The 13,982-nt window shown below is 46.4% G+C and overlaps 1 pseudogene; it reads right to left on the reverse strand.

The window, feature by feature from the left end:
• Positions 1–11,621: 11,621 nt before the first annotated feature.
• On the reverse strand, positions 11,622–11,735 carry LOC136638101 (5S ribosomal RNA; annotated as a pseudogene).
• Between the last annotated feature and the right edge of the window lie 2,247 nt (positions 11,736–13,982).

The following is a 13,982-nucleotide window of genomic DNA, read 5'->3' on the forward strand; positions in this document are numbered from 1 at the left end:
AGCAATATTTGTTTATCTGAAGGTTTCAGGAGCCTTTGCTCAATGGAGTAAATATAGTGACTCTCGGTCATGGGAGAAGGGCATTGCTAATTAATATAATTATAGTATGTTATGTGTTGTGTCGCACTTCTGTTTTAATTTCATTTTTAACTAATCGCAGGCAAGCAATGGTTCAGCAGTGCTAAAGTCTTCTAACACAGAAGCAACCATTTACAACCTTCTTCCCAGAATCAGGATAAAAGTGAAAGGTGTCCCCCTCCCATGTATTGGGCAGGAGGGAGCCTTTTTTTCCTCCTGCTTAAGCAGTTTTAAAGGCCTCTGGCCTAGATAAGAGGTGACAGTCCTCCATTAGGAACATCTTGTGCAAATTCATGTCTTGTGTATATATAGCTGAGGCATTATGTTATGAATGTAGAATTTCTGAAACAACTTTACATACAGCCCTGCTGCCTTTTGGAGAGTTCAGGGAGGGGGAGAAATAATCAACATTTGTTTTTGTTGCACAACTTAAAATGTCGTCTTTTTCATTGAAGCAGCACACTTACCTATAGTACATACTCATTTTCCTCTCTTGTTTACACTGCTCTTTATCTTTCTGAGTCTCCCCACACCCATTCTTTGTGTGTGTGTGTGTGTGTGTCCCTGTCCATTGCCCGGATGGTGAATTTTTGTTTTATGATGGAACAGATCCAAAGTCTAAATCTAATCACACTTTCAGCATGTTTGCTGAATTGCTCCAGGATTTGAATGGATGTCGGCCTGTTTGTTTTCCAGAATGGAGTTCAATTCACCTGTTGTATGTGTGTTACCTTGTGTACTGTTAGCAGGCAGTTCTCCAGGCCATCAGTGTTTGAATAATTCATTTCCTAAAGTTGATTACAGCTTTTTCTATCTAGGATCATGTCCCGGCTCTTTAAATACAAACACGTAGAGAGGAAAGAGTTGAGGAGGACATAGTGGGCTTGCCAGTGAAACAACATGTTATGCCTGTTTCCCAGGCTTCCTGTATTGCTGCTATAAAAAGGTAGATTGAAGCAAAGCCATAACTCCCTTTTAGATTGGTAGCTTTTGGTAAACCATGAGAGTTTAACCACCCCAGATATTTTCAGTTTGGTTGATTGGGATTAAATGTGCTGTCTGTGTTCCTCCTGTTGGCAACAGTCTGCAGTGACACTTTTTTGCAGGTAAAGTTAGGGTAGCCATGACCAACACCATGAGAGGGCTGTAGATTTTACAGATATGACTGTTAAAGAGGTGTAACTTTTCACATCATGTTGTCGTAGTGACAGGAGAAAGCACATTTGCCACATGAAATCTAATCTGACACAACAGGTTGACTCCCATTGGGCTCTGTGGAGCTTACCGCCTCACATTGGGCTTCAGACTGCAATCTTAATATACGTACCTACAAGACTGTTTCTTTGATTATTCAAGCTTAATATGCTTTTCACAGAAGAGTGGAATGGATATTTAAGAGTTCTGATTTCAAAACCAAAAGTGACTTTAAAAGCAAGGATAAAAGTATCCCCTTGCATAAGGGATGAGAAACAAGAAGGTCCTTTTAAAACAAAAAAAAGCAAGCCATGAACTTCCCTTTTCAGAAAATCCCATATCCTCTTTGCTGTAAGTGCTCTAAATGTGGCTATGCGATAAACACATATTGGCCGGGTTCAAAGATTTAATGATCGTACCCAAGTTTCCATATGAAACAGACCTTTGGTTTCAGATGCAAGTGCGCTTGAGAGTTTCCTTGGGAGCTAAATTGGTATAACAGAAGCCCTATCGTTGCATACCAGGAGTATACATTACTTTTAGACCACTTTAACTGTTGTGGCTTCCCCCAGAGTTCTAAGCAGTGTAATTTGGTGAAGATGTTGAGAGTTCTGGAGTAGAGATCCCTCCCCCTCCCCCACACCAGTGACAATTGCCAGGGTTTCCTGAGAAGACTGAAACTGACTTGTGGTGTGGGGCCCAATCTATATTGGTACCTTAGGGGAGGAGACTTCAATCCTTTCACTTTTTTCTTGATGAAAGTCTCCCCTCCAAATTGCTATATGTTCAGTGCATGCTCTGTCTCTCACGCATGCTCACACGCCCATACACAAACGTTTTTATCATGGGGCAAATAACTTTATGTTATTGTCTGAAAAGCAGTTCTTCCCCCCAACAATTTTTTTTTTTAATATTGAGAGAAAAATGACATCCTAAGTCTAAAGTGAGAACCTTCCTTCACCATTGCTGAGTTTGCTGTTTTTGCTGCTCTTAGTTTGCTGTTTTGCTGCTTGGAATGTGAGGGCGGGAACACCTTTTTTGTTTCTTTTTCTTTTTTTTTAGCCAATTTCAGTGAGAACATCCATCTTCTCCTCTAGACCAAGCCCCGGGCTGTTATATACACTCAAATTTCTTGTGGTGTTGTGGTTAGTGTTGGGGTTAGTGTTGGGGGTGAAACTAGGTTTCAAATCCTCATTTGGCCATGAAGTTCACTGGGTAATGTTGGACCTGCTACTATTTCTCAGCCTAACCTACCTCACAGGGTTGTTGTGAGGAAAATTCTTCACAAGCACCACACTGAGCCCTGTGGAGGAAGGGTGGGATGGATGTTTATGTGAATAATAATTGCTAGTAAAGCACAGTGTTCAAGATACCTTGTTTCAGTTGTCATCTTCAAATGTATTTTGCTTCTTTCCATCTTGAAAACAGGGGCAGGACCTGAACAAGTCTTAAACTGTACTGTACACATGTGCCAGATTTCATTGTGCTTTCTCAGTGCACCAGGGATATATTGCATCCCAGCTTTCTTAGCTCCTTTAGAAACAGGTGCAGGAGTCAAGATGCTGTTCATATTTGAAGCAAGGAAGTGAGGAATTGTATCTTGAACATACACGTAACTAGACGTGGGAGAAAACCATTTTTATTTTTTCATTGATTTTGGTGTTTTCCAAAAGTTAGGAGTGCAGAAATCAAGTGTAGTAGTCATTATCCATGTATCCCCCCATTAAATAATAAATAAAAACCAAATAAAATGATTTTTTTGCATATTTTGGGCTTTTTAAATTATTTAAATGAGGTGCAGAAATTGGTGTTGTGTTTTTATTTAACTATCACTGTTTTCTCCCATCACTACACATAATCTTTCATTCAATTATCTTGGTCTTCAAAGCAGATATCATATTGCAATACATTTAACACTTTGCCCCTCCCTCCTAGAAGATAAGGGACTTCCGGTCATGTCCAGGAGACCTTCTCAGGCCCTCTGCAGGCTCAGCATCTGTAGATACTGAGCACTCAGACTTACCTTTTCTCAGAAAGATGTTCACTAGAGATATGAATCACACTTCTTCTGAGTCAGAAGGTTGGTTCCTCTAGTTCAGTACTGTCAACCCAGACTGACAGCAGCTCTCCAGGCTTCAGACAAGAATCTTTTGCAGTGCGACTTGAAGATTTCCAAGACTTTAACCTGGGACCTTCTATATGCAGAGCTTGTAGTCTATGGCTAAGTTATAGCTCCTCCCAGGGCTTTTTTTCTAATGGAGTTCCGGCACCTTTTTGCAGGGGCCCCTCCCCTTCGGAGGCATTCCGAGGGGGGGGAGCAAAAGAGAGGCATTCGCTGGGTGAGTGCTGGGGGGTGCAGGGTGGGCGGGTGCCTGGCCCCTGCCTGACTGCACAACGACCCCCTCCTGCCCCCATCTCCAAGCTCCCGCCTGAGCCCAGCCCGCCTCCCCTCTCCCCGCGCTCTACTTCCCTGCGCAGCTTCCAAGCCGGTGGAGGGCACAGGGGACACGCATGGACACCGAGGAGGAGGACAGTCAGCCAGGGAGACTGCAGCACCCACGGAACACCCAGGTACTGGCTTGGCGGAGGAGGAGGGCAAGGAAGCTGGCTGGTGCAGCGCCCCCTCTGCCAATCTGCAGCACGAGTCTAGGCATGTCTACTCAGAAGTAAGTCTCATTGTGCTCAATGGGGCTTGCTCCTGGGAAAGGGTGCATAGCCTTGCAGCTTGAGAGCCCAAGCCTATGCATGTCTACTCAGAAGTAAGTTCCATTGTGTTCAATTGTGGAAAGTGTCATAGCCTTGCAGCCTGAGTAGACAGGCAGAGGAGGGGCTCTGAGGCTACAGTCCTCTCCACACCTTCCTGGGAGGAAGCCCCACTGCCTCTACTGGGACTGACTTCTGAGGAGACAGGCACAAGGGGGGCTGTGAGGCTGCAGTCCTGTCCACACTTTCCTGGGAGGAAGCCCCACTGCCTCTAATGGGACTGACTGCTGAGTAGACAGCTATAGGCTTTGGCTCTGAGGCTCAGTCCTCTCCATACTTTCCTGGGAGGAAGCCCCATTGACTGTAATGGGACTGACTTCTGAGTAGACAGGCACAGGATTGGGCCCTGAGGCTGCCATCCTATCCACAGTAAGCCCCATTCACTATAATGGAACTTACTTCTGAGTAGATAGGCACAGGATTGGACTCTAAGGCTGCCATCCTATCCACAGTAAGCCCCATTCACTAAAGTGGACTTCTGAGTAGACATAATAATAAAATAATTTTATTTATACCCTGCCTTTCTCCCCAAAGGGACCCAAGGCGGTTAGCATAGGATTGGGCTCTTAGGCTGCAATCCTAGGCACTTTCCTGGGCGTAAGCTCCATTGACTAGAACAAGACTTACTTCAGAGTAGACAGACCTAGGATTGGGCTCTTAATCACTTGCTAAGGGCAAGTGAAAAGGGATTCTATGTGTGTACAATGTGCTGTCTAGCCTTGGTTTAAAAAATGGTTTAAAAATAAAATAAATAAATAAAAGATTAACAAGTTGTGAGTTCCAGCACCTTTTTTTTTCTTTTTTTCTTTTTTTTTACAAAAAAAGCACTGGCTCCTCCCATCAACTTAAGAACATAAGAACGGCCCCACTGGATCAGGCCATAGGCCCATCTAGTCTAGCTTCCTGTATCTCACAGCATCCCACCAAATGCCCCAGGGAGCACACCAGATAACAAGAGACCTGCATCCTGGTGCCCTCCCTTGCATCTGGCATTCTGACATAGCCCATTTCTAAAATCAGGAGGTTGCACATACACATCATGGCTTGTAACCTGTAATGGATTTTTCCTCCAGAAACTTGTCCAATCCCCTTTTAAAGGCGTCCAGGCCAGATGCCGTCACCACATCCTGTTGTTACCAAAAGGGCTTTTTGTTTAGGGGAATTATTACACTGCCCTTATTGAAACCTTAGGATCGCAGGCTGGATAACAAGATGGTGTAATGCACAGAAATTCCCTTTTGCTTAAAAAGGAGACTGAGAGAAAGACAACTTTCAATAAAAGATTGTAGTTTTATTACAAAAGCACAAAGGTAAACATAATGCACATGGAGAAATGATAAGTGTATGTTTCTTGGTCCTAGTACTTGAATCTAGTATACCTAGCTTTTATGGTTGTGTTGGCAACCTTCAGTCTCGAGAGACTATGGTATCGCGCTCTGAAAGGTGGTTTTCGAACATTGTCTAGTGTGGCTGAAAAGGCCAATTCGGGAGTGACAATCCCTTCCACAATGGGAGCAAGTGCAGTCTGTCCCTGGTCTGTCTCCCTGGCTATGGGCCTTCCTTCTTTGCCTCTTTGCCTCAGTCTGTTAGCAAAGTGTTAGCAGAACGCTCAGAGGCCAAGGTTTCCCATCTGTTGAGGTTCATTCCTAAGGCTTTCAGATCCCTCTTGCAGATATCCTTGTAGCGCAGCTGTGGTCTACCCATAGGGCGCTTTACCTGCACAAGTTCTCCAAAGAGGAGCTCCTTTGGGATCCAACCATTGATCATTCTCACAACATGACCAAGCCTACGCAGGAGTCTCTGTTTCAGCAGTGTATACACACTGGGGATTCCAGCTCGTTCCAGGACTGTGTTGTTTGGAACTTTTTCCTGCCAGGTGATACCGAGGATGCGTCAGAGTCAGCACATGTGGAAAGCGTTCAGCTTCTTCTCCTGTTGTGAGCGAAGAGTCCATGACTCGCTGCAGTACAGAAAAGTACTCAAGACACAAGCTCTGTAGACCTGGATCTTGGTATGTTCCATCAGCTTCTTGTTGAACCAGACTCTCTTTGTGAGTCTGGAAAATGTGGTAGCTGCTTTACCGATGTGCTTTCTAGTTTTGATGCAGCCACAATGTAGCCCCAAGGTAAGGGAACAAATGTTCCCTTGCCTTGAGGAGGCCTCTTCAATGGTCCCCCACCAACATCATAAGATGCAAGCACACAGCCCATGAATGCTACCCTTCCAGTGCCAATGAAGCAGGATTGGGCCCTGGGAGAGACAAGTCTTCACTTGGCACTTGAAGAGGAACCATGTGGCCTAATCCCCACAGAGAGGGCATCCTATAATGCTGACCTTACCACTGCTCCTAGTAGATGCTTGCCATACCTATCACCTAAGGCAAAGACACTCAGAGCAGCACTGCATTTTATGCTAATGGATACGAGCCAGTCAGAGGTCAACACTTTTAGGTCCCATTGTTTTTGCTGATGAAGGTGATGCATATGCTTGCCTATTGGAATCAATGGGACTTCTAAGTGCTTAGCTTTAGGCTGGCAAAAGATTGTTCCAAAGTGTGGTAACAATTGGAGATAAATATAAGAGTACAGGTTGAGCCTCATTATTTGCGTGGGTTCTGTTCCAAGCACTCACGTGGATGGCAAAAAACGCACTATAGAAATCTTGCTTGCTTACTACCACCCAGCAAGGTGCTTGGAGTGTGTAAAACATTGAAAGGATAGGATGTCCCTTATCAGCAAAATTCAATGGCTGGCTTCCTAGCTGGGGGAACTTCAGCAACCCAAGAAGGCAGTTCAAGTTTGCATACAGGACTTAAAGAGTGATTGGATTAGGAGACACTTTTGCATGCAGTTCTTAAACAGTGATTGGGTTAAAACAATACAATGAATACAGTAATGTAGTAGGAGACACTTAAACAATTATTTACGATGCCAGACTTCCTCCCATAATGTGTGACCATAGGGAGGTGATGATTGTGTAACCCTGAGCTTGTGACTTGACCAGAGTTTTGGAAATATGGCCTGTGTGAGAAGTTTGTCCGGCATGATATTTTAGTCCATAGTAACATAACCAGATATAGAGAGAAAATTACAACTAAAAGGAAAAAGGGGATTTTCACGTAACACTGTGGCAAGGAGTTCCACAGACCAACCACACGCTGAGTAAAGAAACATTTTCTTTTGTCTGTCCTAACTCTCCCAACACTCAATTTTAGTGGATATCCCCTGGTTCTGGTGTCATGTGAGAGTGTAAAGAGCATCTCTCTATCCCCTGCATAATTTTGTATGTCTCAATCATGTCCCCCCTCAGGCGCCTCTTTTCTAGGCTGAAGAGGCCCAAACGCCTTAGCCTTTCCTCATAAGGAAGGTGCCCCAGCCCAGTAATTATCTTAATCGCTCTCTTTTGCACCTTTTCCATTTCCACTATGTCTTTTTGAGATGCGGTGACCAGAACTGGACGCAATACTCCAGGTGTGGCCATACCATAGATGTGTACAACAGCATTATAATATTAGCTGTTTTGTTCTCAATACCTTTTCTAATGATCCCAAGCATAGAATCGGCCTTGTGAAGAGTTTGATCCTGGGCATAAAGAGAATTGACTGTACAGAAGTACTGTCTTCCTGTCTTCCTGATCTGGGGATCTCACCTGGAAAGACTAGCCCCTTTTCTATCAGCAAGGACAGAGGGAGGAGGAGCTAGCTAAGAGTATAAAACTAGAGCCTGCCACACGTGCGTGCGTGGCCTCTGGGAACCCAGTGCCTCGGGAACCAAGTGCAAGAGCGAGTTTAGTATCTGTGTGAGTTCAGCAGCAGGACATGAAGGGCACTGTTGTCTTCGATGGCTCCACATCAGACCCTTTTGACATCCAAAGCGGAATGAAGCAGGGCTGTGTTCTTGCACCAACCTTGTTTGGGATTTTCTTCGCTGTCCTGCTGAAGCAGGCCTTTGGAACTGCAACAGAAGGCATCTATCTCCGGACCAGATCAGACGGAAAGCTCTTCAACCTCTCCAGACTGAGAGCAAAATCCAAAGTCCAGCTGAAATGTCTGCGTGACTTCCTCTTTGCCGACGATGCAGCTGTCACTACCCACTCTGCCAAAGATCTCCAGCAGCTCATGGATCGTTTTAGCAAGGCCTGCCAAGATTTTGGACTGACAATCAGCCTGAAGAAAACACAGGTCATGGTTCAGGATGTGGACTCACCTCCCTGCATTACAATCTCTGAGCATGAACTGGAGGTTGTCCATGACTTTGTGTACCTTGGCTCAACGATCTCCGACACTCTTTCTCTCGATACCGAGCTAAACAAGCGCATCGGTAAAGCAGCTACCACGTTTTCCAGACTCACAAAGAGAGTCTGGTCCAACAAGAAGCTGACGGAACATACCAAGATCCAGGTCTACAGAGCTTGCGTCCTGAGTACACTTCTGTACTGCAGCGAGTCATGGACTCCTCGCTCACAACAGGAGAGGAAACTGAGCGCTTTCCACATGCGCTGCCTCCGACGCATCCTCGACATCACCTGGCAGGACAAAGTTCCAAACAACACAATCCTGGAACGTGCTGGAATCCCTAGCATGTATTCACTGCTGAAACAGAGACGCCTGCGTTGGCTTGGTCATGTCATGAGAATGGATGATGGCCGGATCCCAAAGGATCTCCTCTATGGAGAACTCGTGCAAGGAAAGCGCCCTACAGGTAGACCACAGCTGCGATACAAGGACATCTGCAAGAGGGATCTGAAGGCCTTAGGGATGGACCTCAACAAGTGGGAAACCCTGGCCTCTGAGCGGCCCGCTTGGAGGCAGGCTGTGCAGCATGGCCTTTCCCAGTTTGAAGAGACACTTTGCCAACAGTCTGAGGCTAAGAGGCAAAGAAGGAAGCCCCATAGCCAGGGAGACAGACCAGGGACAGACTGCACTTGCTCCCGGTGTGGAAGGGATTGTCACTCCCGGATTGGCCTTTTCAGCCACACTAGACGCTGTGCCAGAACCACCTTTCAGAGCGCGATACCATAGTCTTTCGAGACTGAAGGATGCCAATACTACAATACTCAGCAGCAGGACAAGGAAGCCAGGGCCCCAGATACCGCCCTTCTCTTCCCTTAAGAAGAGGGGCAGCAAACCAGTGTAAGGTTTTTAAGTACCCCTCAACAAAAACAACAAAAACTGCAGTCAGGCAGCCAGCAGCATGGTGGGGGCTATCCAGTGTTTTGCATCGAGTGCCACATGTATGACTATATGCCTCTGGGGCATAAGTCATGGGTGTGTCCTTGGTGCAAGGAGCTCCAGGGACTCAGGGAATGCATCTGCTCCCTTGAAGCCTTGGTGGCCAACCTGGAGAAGCAGAGGCATGCAGAGAAGGACCATGGCGAGACTTCCGGTAATGATCAGGCTTCGTCCCAACCTCAGGTGTGCAGCTCCTCAGCTGCCCAGGTGAAAAGTCTCGGGGCTGGAGGACATCATCCTGGAGAGGAGGGAAACAATCTTCTAGGGGGGACCCCTTCTTCAGGAGATGGGCCCGTATCCAAACGCACTCAGGATACTCCTCGGCGGGAGGGGGGTCGGGGGCTTCTTGTAGTGGGGGATATGATTATTAGAAACATAAAGGGGGGGTTTGTGACAGATGTGAGGACCGCATGGCGACTTGCCCGCCTGGTGCAAAGGTTGCAGACATCACTTCTCGTCTCTAGACAGGCTGGTAGATAGTGTTGGGGAGGAGGTAGCAGTTGGCACCAACGACGTGGGCAAGTGTAGCCGGGAGGTCCTGGAGGCCAAATTTAGGCTATTATATGGGAAGCTGAAAGCCAGAACCTCAAAGGTAGCGTTCTCTGAAGGGCTACCTGTTTCACACGCAGGGCCAGCTAGGCAAGTGGAGATCAGGGGTCTCAATGCGTGGATGAGACGGTGGTGTAGGGAGGAGGGGTTTAGATTCCTTAGGCACTGGGGAACGCTTTGGGACAAGGAGGGCCTGTACAAGAGGGACGGGTTTCACTTGAACCAGAATGGAACCAGACTACTGGTGCATAACATTTAAAAGGTAGCAGAGCAGCTTTTAAACTGACCCCTGGGGGAAAGCAGACAGGAGCCGAGGTGCATCCAGTTCGGGACTCCTTATCCCTATGGGACGAGGAAGGGGAGGTTAGAGAACAACAAGGTAAAGACAGAGTAGGAGAAGAAATTGGGAATGGTAGTGTGGTGGGATGTGATAGACGGTTTGGCACAATGAGAGGTTGCAGGGATAAAGGAACTAATAAGCAGCCCATCCTGGGGCATTCCATGTTCAAATGCTTTTATGCAAATTCCCGAAGTCTCTGAGCAAAGATGGGAGAAGTGGAATGTTTGGTGACAAGAGAAAACTTTGATATAGTGGACATAATGGAAACCTGGTGGAATGTGGAAAATCAGTGGGATACTGCAATCCCGGCCTATAAACTCTATAGGATGGACAGGAAGGGGCGTGTTAGAGGTGGGGTGGCCGTTTATGTTAAGGAAGGGATAGCAAAGTAGAGATTGAAGGTGGGTCCGACTCCACTGTAGAATGTGGATTAAATTACCAGGCCTGAGGAGCGATGTAATACTGGGGGCGTACTATCATCCTCCAGACCAGAAACCAGAAGGGGACCTTGAAATGAGGAAACAGATCAGGGAGGTGACAAGAAGGGACAGGTTTTGTAATCATGGGGGACTTCAATTATCCTCATATCGACTGAGTCAATTTGTGTTTTGGTCATGAAAGAGAGACCGGATTCCTTGACACGCTAAATGACTGCGCCTTAGAGCAGCTAGTCATGGAGCCCACCAGAGTACAGGTGACTCTGGATTTAATATTGTGCGGTACTCAGGACTCAGGTACTCAGGTTAGTGTTGTAAATGTTACTGAGCCATTGGGGAACAGTGACCATGCTGCAATCTGTTTTGACATACATGTCTGGGGAAGAGTACCAGGCAAATCTGTCACAAAAACTCTTGACTTCCAACGAGCGGACTTCCCTCAGATGAGGAGGCTGGTTAGAAGGAGGTTGAAAGGAAAGGTAAAAAAAAGTCCAATCTCTCCAGAGTGCATGGAGGTTGCTTAAAACAACAGTTATAGAGGCCCAGCAGAAGTGTATACTGCAAAGGAAGAAGGGCTCAACTAAGTCCAGGTGGGTGCCCGCATGGCTAACGAACCAAGTTAGAGAGGCGGTAAAGGGCAAGGAAGCTTCCTTCCACAGATGGAAGTCTTGCCCTAATGAGGAGAATAAAAAGGAACATAAACTGTGGCAAAAGAAATGTAAGAAGGTGATACGGGAGGCCCCTCCTGACCAAGGAGTTAAGTCAAATAGAGGTTTAAAGAGAAGATGTTTCAGACCTAATTGGCAAATTAAAGATCAGTAAGTCACCGGGCCCTGATGGCATCCACCCTAGAGTTATTAAGGAATTGAAGAATGAAGTTGCGGATCTCTTGACTAAAATATGCAACTTGTCCCTAAAAACGGCCACAAAAAATGCCAGAGGATTGGAGGAAAGCAAATGTCACACCAGTCTTTAAAAAGGGAAGGAGAAGGTGGTTGGCAACCTTCAGTCTCGAAAGACTATGGGTATAAGCCTACAGAACCTGGTATTCCCAGGCGGTCTCCCATCCAAGTACTAACCAGGCCTGACCCTGCTTAGCTTCCAAGATCATATGAGATTGGGTATGTGCAGGGTAACAGAAGGAGAAGGGACTCAGGAAACTATAGGCTGGTCAGCCTAACATCTATTCCGGGTAGGATGGTGGAATGTCTCATCAAAGATAGACTCTCAAAACACATAGACAAACAAACCTTGCTGAGGGAGAATCAGCATGGTTTCTGTAAGGGTAAGTCTTGCCTCACAAACCTTTTAGAATTCTTTGAAAATGTCAACAGGCATGTGGATAAGGGAGAACCCATGGACATTATATATCTGGACTTTCGGAAGGCATTCGACACCAAAGGCTACTGAGAAAACTCCACAGTCAGGGAATTAGAGGGCAGGTCCTCTCATGGATTGGGAACTGGTTGAAGACCAGGAAACAGAGAGTGGGTGTCAATGGGCAATTTTCACAATGGAGAGAAGTGAAAAGTGGGGTGCCCCAAGGATCTGTCCTGGGACCAGTGCTTTTCAACCTCTTCATAAATGACCTGGAGACAGGGTTGAGCAGTGAGGTGGCTAAGTTTACAGATGACACTAAACTTTTCTGAGTGGTGAAGACCAGAAGTGATTGTGAGGAGCTCCAGAAGGATCTCTCCAGACTGGCAGAATGGACAGCAAAATGGCAGAAGCGTTTCAGTGTAAGTAAGTGTAAAGTCATGCACATTGGGGCAAAAAATCAAAACTTCACATATAAGCTAATGGGTTCTGAGCTGTCTGTGACAGATCAGGAGAGGGATCTTGGGGTGGTGGTGGACAGGTCGATGAAAGTGTCAACCCAATGTGCGGCGGCAGAAAAGAAGGCCACTTCTATGCTTGGGAGCATTAGAAAAGGTATTGAGAACAAAATGGCTAATATTATAATGCCGTTGTACAAATTGATGGTAAGGCCACACCTGGAGTATTGTGTCCAGTTCTGGTCGCCGCATCTCAAAAAAGACATAGTGGAAATGGAAAAGGTGCAAAACAGAACAACTAAAATGATTACTGGGCTGCAGCACCTTCCTTATGAGGAAAGGCTACAGCGTTTGGGCCTCTTCAGTCTAGAAAAGAGGCGCCTGAGGAGGGACAAGATTGAGACATACAAAAGGATGCAGGGTATGGACAGAGTGGATAGAAAGATGCTCTTTACCCTCTCACACAACACCAGAACCAGGGGACATCCACTAAAATTGAGTGTTGGGAGAATTAGGACAGACAAAAGAAAATATTTCTTTACTCAGCGTGTAGTTGGTCTGTGGAACTCCTTGCCACAGCATGTGGTGATGGCATCTGACCTAGATGCCTTTAAAAAGGGATGGGGCACAGTGGTGTCACTAGGGTGCACGTCACCCGGTGCAGGATGCCAGCGCATCACCCCCCATGCAGTGGGCAGGGCAACACCCAAGGTGGTGGGCGTGGTGATGTACCATCACTCCACCCCCACTGGTTTTTGGGTTGTACTTTTTGATAGAACAAAGACAGAACACATTCTGCATGAAATTATGCATTGATTGATATATAACATGCTGGTATTATTCCTCCAAACTGTGATTTTGGTGATTTTGGTCACTAGTGGTGCCACCCCCCCCCCCCCAGGGTGTCAACTTACTAACACCTTATTGCAGCAGTTCTCAGACTTTTAGCACTGGGACCCACTTTTTAGAATGACAATCTGTCCAAGACCCACCAGAAGTGATGTCATGGTGGAAGTGACATCATCAGGCAAATTAAAATAAATAAGTATCAATAATTAAAGTAAAACAATTAAATAAGCAGAAGCCAGCCCTTTTCCACCAAGTGAACTTCCTCTGTAGCCACCTGCAATAGCACCCCCTCCAAAACCAGTAAGGTTTTCAGCCCTACCCAGTGCCCAGTTCAATATAAGAACTTCTGTTTAAACCAGATCACTGTCAGGATCCACTGGGCTTTGCAAGTCTCAAAAAGGTTCACCATATCAACTGAAGCCTCTGTTTTGATACTTTTTAGTGGGGGCGAAGCTGCCTTCTGGAGCACTTCTTTAGCTGCAGGTGCATAGGATCAGGACCATTCTGGTAGCCTTGCACTCTCCTTCACCTGGTCTTCCACACCAGCCAAGGCACATTTGCTTTCTCGTGAGTAAACGCGACCACGAGGCTTCGTTTCGCTTTCCATAGGGCTCAGTACATTCGTCTGCTTGGAGGGAAGTACTTCCTTCTCAGGTGTTTTTGGAGCTGCATTCGTTGGATCAGGACCAGGTGTCATTGGATTCCTCTCAGCCTGCCCTTTCCTATGGACTAAGGCACGTTCACCTACTCATGTGTAAATGCGCTAT

Source organism: Tiliqua scincoides, chromosome 1, assembly GCF_035046505.1.
Source record: "Tiliqua scincoides isolate rTilSci1 chromosome 1, rTilSci1.hap2, whole genome shotgun sequence".
Taxonomy (NCBI): Eukaryota; Metazoa; Chordata; class Lepidosauria; order Squamata; family Scincidae; genus Tiliqua; species Tiliqua scincoides.